Below are 10,365 nucleotides of genomic sequence, written 5' to 3'. Positions count from 1 at the left end.
AGTCTATGCTAAACAATCACAGAATAGATTCTACTCGCACTCAAGACAAGTGCGCAGAAGAAAAGCCTGCTTTCAGTATTTCGAAATACATGATTTGCAAGTTACGAGTTCAGCTATTTGAGCCCCTTGGCATTATCTATCGCGCGCTCTGCCGGCGGAAGCAACCTACTCCCGCGTTAATAATCTTGGCAATCGCTCGCGGTGTTTTCGACATGCGTGTCTACTGAATCAAGGTATATATTGTTGCGGAGCCATAAAAAGCGTCACAAGCTTGTCTTGTGACGCTTTTTATGGCAGCTCGGCAGTGCTTGTCGATAGACAAGCACTGCCGAGCTGCTTTTCGATAACTACTTCACAACGCCAGGCGAGGCAAGCGTGCCTCAAAAGCACCCAAAAACGTAACGAAATTAACTACAATAATGTTTGTGCTCAAAGAATGCGTCAAGAATTTGTCCGAGTACGATTATCTACATGCGAAGCTGCGTCACGCAGCCGAGCTGCTTTTCGCTAAATGCCTCACAAAGCCGGATGCCGCGAACATGCCGAAAAACTACCGCAATAACTTACAATAATATTGGAGCCCAAAGAAAGCGTAGCAAACATCTAGTCCGAGTCATTAACTCAAATTAACCTCGCCAGGACGGCCGAGCTCCTTTTCGCTAACTGCATCATATGTCTCGGTTCTGTGCCGTAAGCCTAAAATTGCTTGAAATGGTTTGAAGACTTTCAAACAGCATTTCTCAGTTTGCCGTAGTCCAATAGTACAATGGTGCCGTGTCGAAGCACTAAAAGAACAAAAGAACACAATCAGAACAAAAGAACAAAATCAGGCTACGTCGGAAAAATATGAAAAGGAGACTGGTTGCCAACGAGGCGAACTTCACACCCACAGGTGGCCTCGCTCGCTTCGGTGGGGTGTCTGGCGAATGACACGTGCAGCTGGCGCGTATGGCGTGCTGTAACGCAGGAAGAACAAATTCATTTACGCGCAAAGCTTTTTATCTTTAGCGGGGAAGGTTCAAAGAACAATAATGGCTAACTTCATTTACCATGGCTTTTTTTTTCCGATGCTCGCAGCATCTAACGGACGATATTAATACTAACGTGACGTACTTCCTACTGCCAGCTTTCGTTGTTGAATTTCTTTATCTCCGAAATGACCATAAAGATCAATTCCAGATACCGTTCAGGTGAGAAATTTGCGAATGCCTTTAGAAAAAGTTTATTTCACTTGGACACGATAGTATACAAAGTACGGAGCGCTGTATGCACGGCATGTTTTGAAAAAAAGTGTCCGAGTCTTCAATCACTAACGCAACCAAATAGACCTACGAAAACGAACAGTCACACAAACTTATTGTCACATTATATAAAATGATGCTGATATTGTCACGTAGTGGTGATGGCAGTCGCAGGAGCGATGAAGACGGAAAAAAGTTCTTCAACAGAAAGCTGTTTATTGGGCTGACTGCGCCCACAATGGACTGAGTCACTCGGCGGCGACGAAGCGACCAGCGTGCTCGGCGGCCGTCGAACAGAATGCCCGCCGCTGTCGTCCGCGCTCAATTTATAGCTGATAGCGAGCTTTCCAGATAAAGCGTGCAAAGTTACTAGGACATAACAGCGAGTCGGCCTAGTTGGAACAGATTCATCTTAAAAGTTTTTGTGAGCAAACAAACAGGGACGAAGAATAGGGGCAACACAAGGACGAGCGCTCGTCCTTGCGTTGTCCCTATTCTTCGTCCCTGTTTGTTTGCGCACAAAAGTTTGAAGATGTTACTAGCACATTTTGGAACAACCCAGAACCAGCTCTGTCTGGATGCTATCAGTCGAGATGAATCTGGGCGCGTCTTGCGTCGCAAGGAAAGCGATAAAGCGCCGTGGCAGCGCAATGGTTATTGTTATGCACGCAATGGTTATGCACCATAATCATGTGACAGAGACACTTTACATGAGTTTGTAGTGACGCTATGAGATGTGTATATAGAAGAATGACCATGTATACGAGAGCAGACACATACAGAAACCACGGGCACCTATATTCTATGTACAGGCTCGTCCACTCTTAGGGTGAACACGGCTCACCGTGGCCACGCTCCGCGGGGCGCCAGTGCGTCCGGCGCGGCGGCGCATCGAAGCGAAGCGGCGCAGGCGCACACGGACCCAGGGGAGGTGCTTCGCGTCGTCTGCTACAGCGCTGGAGCGCACCGCCGCTTGCTTTGCTGTACACTTCGCTAGACCCAGGTGAATGAGTGCCCGAGGCGGCATTGCAGGAAGGCGCACTTCTCTAGCTTTAGCATTTTCCAGCTGGTTCCGTCTACTGCTTGTGAACAGCCTGCTTAATCAATATACATAAACAGAAGCAAGCTTCTCACCACATAAATTACTTAGCATGTTTTTGATAAGTGATGAGGGTAAAAATGCGGTTTTTTTTTCGCGTTCTTAATTAGCCTGGGGCCTAGAGGCGACGCTTGATGGTCGTGTCAGGGACGTCACCCAGCCTGAGGCTGTTCTTAATTTCTCGAGCGGTGGAGGTCGGGTTTGCAGCAGCCGCCGCAACAATGGTCACTCTTTGCCGGGTTTTACGGGGAGCATCCGCAATTCTTCCATCCTTCTTGTAAGCCTGGACGATGCTATTTACAGTTTTCAGTGGCGTTTTGGTCATCTCCGATATAACGCGTTGAGGATAGTTTTGTAGGCACAGATCTACAATGCGTCGTCGTTCTTTTTCCAGTACCCGCGACATGGATAGTTTCCAAAGCGTACCGGGGAAATGAAATTATCCTGCACTTTTACAGCGTTTTTATCGCCGAAGTGCCATTGCAACCAGCAACCGAACAAAATGCAATTCATCATGCAAGCCGACGGAAATGAGTTTAATGGAAACACCTCTGGTGTCTTTCGATTTGGCGAGTCATCCCAGAATCTGTAATTCCTGAGTGGCCAGTCACCCAGTTGATTAGTCGTTTGCTGCACCGCATCATCATATTAAGCTAGGATGGGGTAGCATGACCTACGCAAAAAAAAAAGGAGGGGGGGGGGGCGCTCAGCGGTTGATCGGGCTAACGCCCATGGTCAGTTAAAAAGTAGACTGGCCCGACCACAGCAATCTGGCTTGGGCCGGCCTTAGCTTTTACAACTGGCGAGTCCGTTTGCCGACCACCGGCATGCTCTGGGCAGACGACACCATGCCGGCCTCATGACCGTCGGTTTAAATGTCGTGGCCGCCTTCGTCCAACACACGGACCGGCCACTTCCCCACGACGGCAACAGCATCGCTTGTCCGCGGTAAGGGTTCCTGTGCCGTATTCATATTTGGGTACCCACTCAGCCCAGCTCCCCCCCCGCCTACCCCCCCCCCAAAAAAAAGAAAGGAAATAAATTCCTTCTAATCTCCAAATTCATCCGATGCCCACCTCTATGGCACAACTCAATGTGTCGCTTCGAGATGTATACCGCACAATTAGCAAATTCTTATATGCTAGTGAGAATATACATATGGCCCATTCTGAGGAAGTACTGAAATGAAGTAGAAGCGAATAACGACTTAATTACCCGGCAAGACGTAATTTACACTAGGAAACAGACATGTAGATTATAGATTTCCCACTTTAATTACCTATTGATTGTGTTGTTCATATAGGAGGTTGTGGCCAAGTACTGCACCAGGGTGGCCAATCCTGCTCTGGTGAGGGAGTGCGTTACCGGTTCTGGTCACCGGGATCAGGCCACACTCCAGCCCTGTTTATGCAATTTTAACAACACGCGGATTTTTTTTTTTTTAATCCGGTGGAAAATTGCCGGCACCGGGATTCGAACCACGGACCTCTTGCACGCGAGGCGGGTGTTCTACCTCTACGCCACCGCTGCACCCGGACAGGCCGCCATTGGAATATGAACCTGGCTACGTTTAATGCTAGAACGTTATCTAGTGAGGCGAGTCTAGCAGTACTATTGGAGGAATTAGAGGGCAGTAAATGGGACATAATAGGGCTCAGTGAAGTTAGGAGGCCAAAAGAGGCATATACAGTGCTAAAAAGCGGGCACGTCCTGTGCTACCGGGGCTTAGCGGAGAGAAGAGAACTAGGCGTCGGATTCCTGATTAATAAGAATATAGCTGGTAACATACAGGAATTCTATAGCATTAACGAGAGGGTGGCAGGTCTTGTTGTGAAACTTAATAAGAGGTACAAAATGAAGATTGTACAGGTCTACGCCCCTACATCCAGTCATGATGACCAGGAAGTCGAAAGCTTCTATGAAGACGTGGAATCGGCGATGGGTAGAGTGAAAACTAAATACACTATACTAATGGGCGACTTCAATGCCAAGGTAGGCAAGAAGCAGGCTGGAGACAAGGCAGTGGGGGAATATGGCATAGGCACTAGAAATACCAGGGGGGAGTTATTAGTAGAGTTTGCGGAACAGAATAATATGAGGATAATGAATACTTTCTTCCGCAAGCGGGATAGCCGAAAGTGGACGTGGAGGAGCCCGAACGGCGAGACTAGAAATGAAATAGACTTCATACTCTGCGCTAACCCTGGCATCATACAGGATGTGGACGTGCTCGGCAAGGTGCGCTGCAGTGACCACAGGATGGTAAGAACTCGAATTAGCCTAGACCTGAGAAGGGAACGGAAGAAACTGGTACATAAGAAGCCGATCAATGAGTTAGCGGTAAGAGGGAAAATAGAGGAATTCCAGATCAAGCTACAGAACAGGTATTCAGCTTTAACTCAGGAAGTGGACCTTAGTGTTGAAGCAATGAACGACAATCTTGTCGGCATCATTAAGGAGTGTGCAATGGAAGTCGGTGGTAACTCCGTTAGGCAGGATACCAGTAAACTATCGCAGGAGACGAAAGATCTGATCAAGAAACGCCAGGGTATGAAAGCCTCTAACCCTACAGCTAGAATAGAACTGGCAGAACTTTCGAAGTTAATCAACAAGCGTAAGACAGCTGACATAAGGAAGTATAATATGGATAGAATTGAACATGCTCTCAGGAATGGAGGAAGCCTAAAAACAGTGAAGAAGAAACTAGGAATTGGCAAGAATCAGATGTATGCGTTAAGAGACAAAGCCGGCAATATCATTACTAATATGGATGAGATAGTTCAAGTGGCTGAGGAGTTCTATAGAGATCTATACAGTACCAGTGGCACCCAGGACGATAATGGAACAGAAAATAGTCTAGAGGAATTCAAAATCCCACAGGTAACGCCGGAAGAAGTAAAGAAAGCCTTGGGAGATATGCAAAGGGGGAAGGCAGCTGGGGAGGATCAGGTAACAGCAGATTTGTTGAAGGATGGTGGGCAGATTGTTCTAGAGAAACTGGCCACCCTGTATACGCAATGCCTCATAACGTCGAGCGTACCGGAATCTTGGAAAAACGCTAACATAATCCTAATCCATAAGAAAGGGGACGCCAAAGACCTGAAAAATTATAGACCGATCAGCTTACTGTCCGTTGCCTACAAACTATTTACTAAGGTAATCGCAAATAGAATCAGGAACACCTTAGACTTCTGTCAAGCAAAGGACCAGGCAGGATTCCGTAAAGGCTACTCAACAATAGATCATATTCACACTATCAATCAGGTGATAGAGAAATGTGCGGAATATAATCAACCCTTATATATAGCTTTCATTGATTACGAGAAAGCATTTGATTCTGTCGAAACCTCAGCAGTCATGGAGGCATTACGGAATCAGGGTGTAGACGAGCCGTATGTAAAAATACTGAAAGATATCTATAGCGGCTCCACAGCCACCGTAGTCCTCCATAAAGAAAGCAACAAAATCCCAATAAAGAAAGGCGTCAGGCAGGGCGATACGATCTCTCCAATGCTATTCACAGCGTGTTTACAGGAGGTATTCAGAGACCTGGATTGGGAAGAAATGGGGATAAGAGTAAATGGAGAATACCTTAGTAACTTGCGATTCGCTGATGATATTGCCTTGCTTAGTAACTCAGGGGACCAACTGCAATGTATGCTCACTGACCTGGAGAGGCAAAGCAGAAGAGTGGGTCTAAAAATTAATCTGCAGAAAACTAAAGTAATGTTTAACAGTCTAGGAAGAGAACAGCAGTTTACGATAGGTAGTGAGGCACTGGAATTGGTAAGGGAATACATCTACTTAGGGCAGATAGTGACTGCGGATCCGGATCATGAGACTGAAATAATCAGAAGAATAAGAATGGGCTGGGGTGCGTTTGGCAGACATTCTCAGATCATGAACAGCAGATTGCCATTATCCCTCAAGAGGAAAGTTTATAACAGCTGTGTCTTACCAGTACTCACGTACGGGGCAGAAACCTGGAGGCTTACGAAAAGGGTTCTACTTAAATTGAGGACGACGCAACGAGCTATGGAAAGAAGAATGATAGGTGTAACGTTAAGGGATAAGAAAAGAGCAGATTGGGTGAGGGAACAAACGCGAGTTAATGACATCTTAGTTGAAATCAAGAAAAAGAAATGGGCATGGGCAGGACATGTAATGAGGAGGGAAGATAACCGATGGTCATTAAGGGTTACGGACTGGATTCCAAGGGAAGGGAAGCGTAGCAGGGGACGGCAGAAAGTTAGGTGGGCGGATGAGATTAAGAAGTTTGCAGGGACGGCATGGCCACAATTAGTACATGACCGGGGTTGTTGGAGAAATATGGGAGAGGCCTTTGCCCTGCAGTGGGCGTAACCAGGCTGATGATGATGATGATGATGAATTACCTATTCGAAACGGACGGAAACAGCATTCGCATGCGGCGTGCATTGATACCAAGGAGAAAACAACAACAACAAAAAAACGTCGGCGCCATATGTTTTAGTTCACCTAATCAATGCAATCAAATAATTGACCGACGATTCCTCAAAATGAGAATGCGACATCTCGCATCAGGTAGCCGTCAGAGGACCGGCACCGCTTCGGTGATTTTACACAAGCTGTGACAGCACAAATGAATATAGTTTTTTTTTTAAAGGATGCAGAAAGATAAAAAGGGGGAGGAAAATCGCCCCCAAATCAGTTGCTATGCCGGGGAGAGCACTTTCCTACATCGCGTAAAGCGCTCCATGCTCTCCTACCAGCGACATTAACGCGTCAATAAGAGAGTGCGAAGCAGCGGATATCACTTCTTAGTTGTTGTCGAAGTAATAGTATTGCACTCTTTAATGGTAAAATCCATGGCAAACATGATGATGCGTGATTGAACAATCGCTCTCTAATTTTTTGCGAAATTTATAGCGGGTTTCGGTCGTATTCTTAAGTCAATTAAGCACATTGGTTCTAGCATCAAGACATGCGCGAAACGGCGCGCTAGGCTCATCCCATGACTCCAACCAAGAGCGCGCCTAATAGGTTTCTCGTTATGCACTACACCAAGTGCTGTGAGAGTAAAATAAGAGGGCCCCAGCCTAATTAAGAACGCGAAAAAAAAAGACCGTATTTTTACCCTCATCACTTATCAAAAATATGCTAAGTAATTTATGTGGTGAGAAGCTTGCTTCTGTTTATGTATATTGATTAAGCAGGCTGTTCACAAGCTGTAGACGGAACCAGCTGGAAAATGCTAAAGTTAGTTAAGTGCGCCTTCCTGCAATGCCGCCTGGGGCACTCATTCACCTGGGTCTAGCGAAGTGTACAGCAAAGCAAGCGGTGGTGCGCTCCAGCGCTGTAGCAGACGACGCGAAGCACCTCCCCTGGGTCCGTGTGCGCCTGCGCCGCTTCGCTTCGATGCGCCGCCGCGCCGGACGCACTGGCGCCCCGCGGAGCGCGGCCACGGTGAGCCGTGTTCACCCTAAGAGTAGACGAGCCTGTACATTCAATGAGTACTTTTGATGGCCAGCATACAAGAACCACGCTGGTCGAAAATTAAGCCATACTCATCCATCAGCCACCGACAGGAAACGGCATGACCACTGTCCAAGGAACTCCTCTTTCGCAAGGAAGAGCAACTCCTCTTACAGAAACGACCATAGCTGAGAATAGAATCCCTCCAGGAGCGGAAGCAGACCGCAGCGACAATGTCCCGCTGCGAATGCCTCGCACCGGTTAGCCACGCGAGCAGCGACGAGATGTAATAAAGCAGCTAACTCCAAGGTAGCACAATTCCCCATGCACGGCCCTCCAAAATAAACCCCATGAACGACGCATTTCAGCAGCACATATTCCATGGATTTTTGAAGGGGCAATCGGGACACAGGGAAGATGAGACTATGCCATTTGTTAATGCAACGTTTTCATTCTGCCCAGAGCTGCCATTTGAGCCGAAGTTCTATTGCTCAACGCTACATGTCATCTTTCATGACCTCCACAGTTGCTCTGGCACATTTTATGAATTTCCAAAGAATACTTCGTATTTGTTTGGTCATCAAGAGCAGCAATGCAACTTTGACAAGCTGTTTCGCAAGATACAAAAGACCATTATCTCAACTTGCGAGCTCAACACATTTATTGGGGAACACCGCCCATTTTTTTACCATCGCAAGGTAATGACATCTTTATGTTCCAGAGATCCCCCCGTCAGGCTTCTATACTGGAAGACAAATTTCTGTGGCTGTGAGTGGAAACCTACCAAGGAGGTTAGAAAAGAACTGTAAAGGTGATATACTAAAGGTGACGCCCGCCACCTCCACCTTACCAGAGGAATCGAGTAACGTTGTCATTTCGCGGAGAACACGAAGCGTGTTCTCCTCGCTTCCAATTACTTTCGCAAGGCCAGTATTGCCCTGCGGATGCTTCTCGATGTGCGTGGCTGCGTCATTGGTTTTAGGTTCGAGCTTGATAGTCTTAGTAACTTGCATAGGAGATCGGGGTCACTACTCAGCCTAAGGCAATATTTTAAACTGAGATAACATTCAATTATTTTACAATTAGTCCAAAATTTATATTAACATATCAAGGACGCTTGAGCTGCGACCGTTTTCCTTGTAGTTCAGAATGATGTCACTGGTCAAGTAGGGGCAAGCGCTGGCTTCACCTCTGCTTGTAAGAACCTATGACTGCTGGCACTCCCGAATTTATTTTGTTAACCTCCTTGAACACCACAGATGCAAAGCTCACGCAAGTCAGAGCGCTTCTGAAAATAATCCCGCGTTTAATCTGCGTTAGTTTAACCTGGGAAGCATAAACATAAAGAGAGTAGCAGGAGTTAAATAAGACAGAACGCACCAATGAGTCTAAAGGTTTACTGATTTTACGGCTTTTCCTTTCGATGTCTGGGCAAACCCGAAACAATCTCACGTTGAAGCAGAATTAATATTTATAACCTCCCTTAAAGCTGCAGATGCAAAGCGCGCACAAGTGAGGTCTCTTCTGAAAAAAAAAACCCAGTGCTTTATAGCACATTAGTTCAGACTGAGAAGAGAAAATATAGACACGCGACAAGCAACAGTTAGATAAGTCAGAACTCACCAATAAGTGTAGACGTTTACTGATTTGGCGGCTTTTCTTTCCCACGTCTGGGTAAAGACCAAGCCGAAGACGAACTAGCTGCGACGGCAAAGACGAAGCTGCGTCGATTCAGCGTCTGTCCCGAGCACGCAACAGCACTGTCAAACGCTTGCGGACAACTTGAAGCGGTAACGTGTATGTGCAGCAGCCACGCGCTTGTAGCTTTCAAATCATAGAGAAAATTGTCCGTGACTGTACGAGTACAATTGTCTCGCAAAATTCGAAAGTTACCTATTTTAAGTGAGGGGGAAAGAGCAAAATAAAACCCTAAACCTGACCGAGCAACCGAGCGAACATATTCGTGTGGCGTCATCAGAGGCACATCTGCGGAGAAGGTGTGCAATGCATGCTGGTTCCGTTAGCGCGGAGAACGAAAGCAGCGAGGAGCAGACGCTCAGCTGATTCACGGCCGCGCCAGACAATTGGGACAACGTACTCAGGTGACAGTGTCAGATGCGCAAGCTCTTCGGAGCTGTCGTGCAGGGATAGCTTCAATTCCGACGAATTCAATAACCATGAATCGTCCTTCGCAATTGACCCCCCAGAAAGAGAGTGAGCTGCCAGCGTAACATCTCGCGTTGCAACATGAAGACGAAGGGTAGCCATAATCACCAATTTTATACATGCTGCTAAGTACCATTATTCGTAGTGTTTTCATGCACATAATTTATACATTCCATAAAATCTGCTAAGATTAAGATGTCGCGCTTATGATACCTTATTTACAGAGCTCATATTACCGGGTCACCTGAACCCCAATGAGATAGCCCACGACCGTGCGCGAGGTTTCGTATGCCGCGACGGGATGGTGTCTCGCGTGAGTTCGGGAGAGCTCGTCCACAGTGATCCACTGGTTACCTTTCATGAAATCACCTCTCATTACAGAGGGTACAGGCAGAGTTTTCCTTT

The sequence above is a fragment of the Dermacentor albipictus genome, chromosome 6 (assembly GCF_038994185.2).
Source record: "Dermacentor albipictus isolate Rhodes 1998 colony chromosome 6, USDA_Dalb.pri_finalv2, whole genome shotgun sequence".
In the NCBI taxonomy this organism is placed as follows: Eukaryota; Metazoa; Arthropoda; class Arachnida; order Ixodida; family Ixodidae; genus Dermacentor; species Dermacentor albipictus.
Note: the sequence above shows the minus strand (reverse complement) of the source record.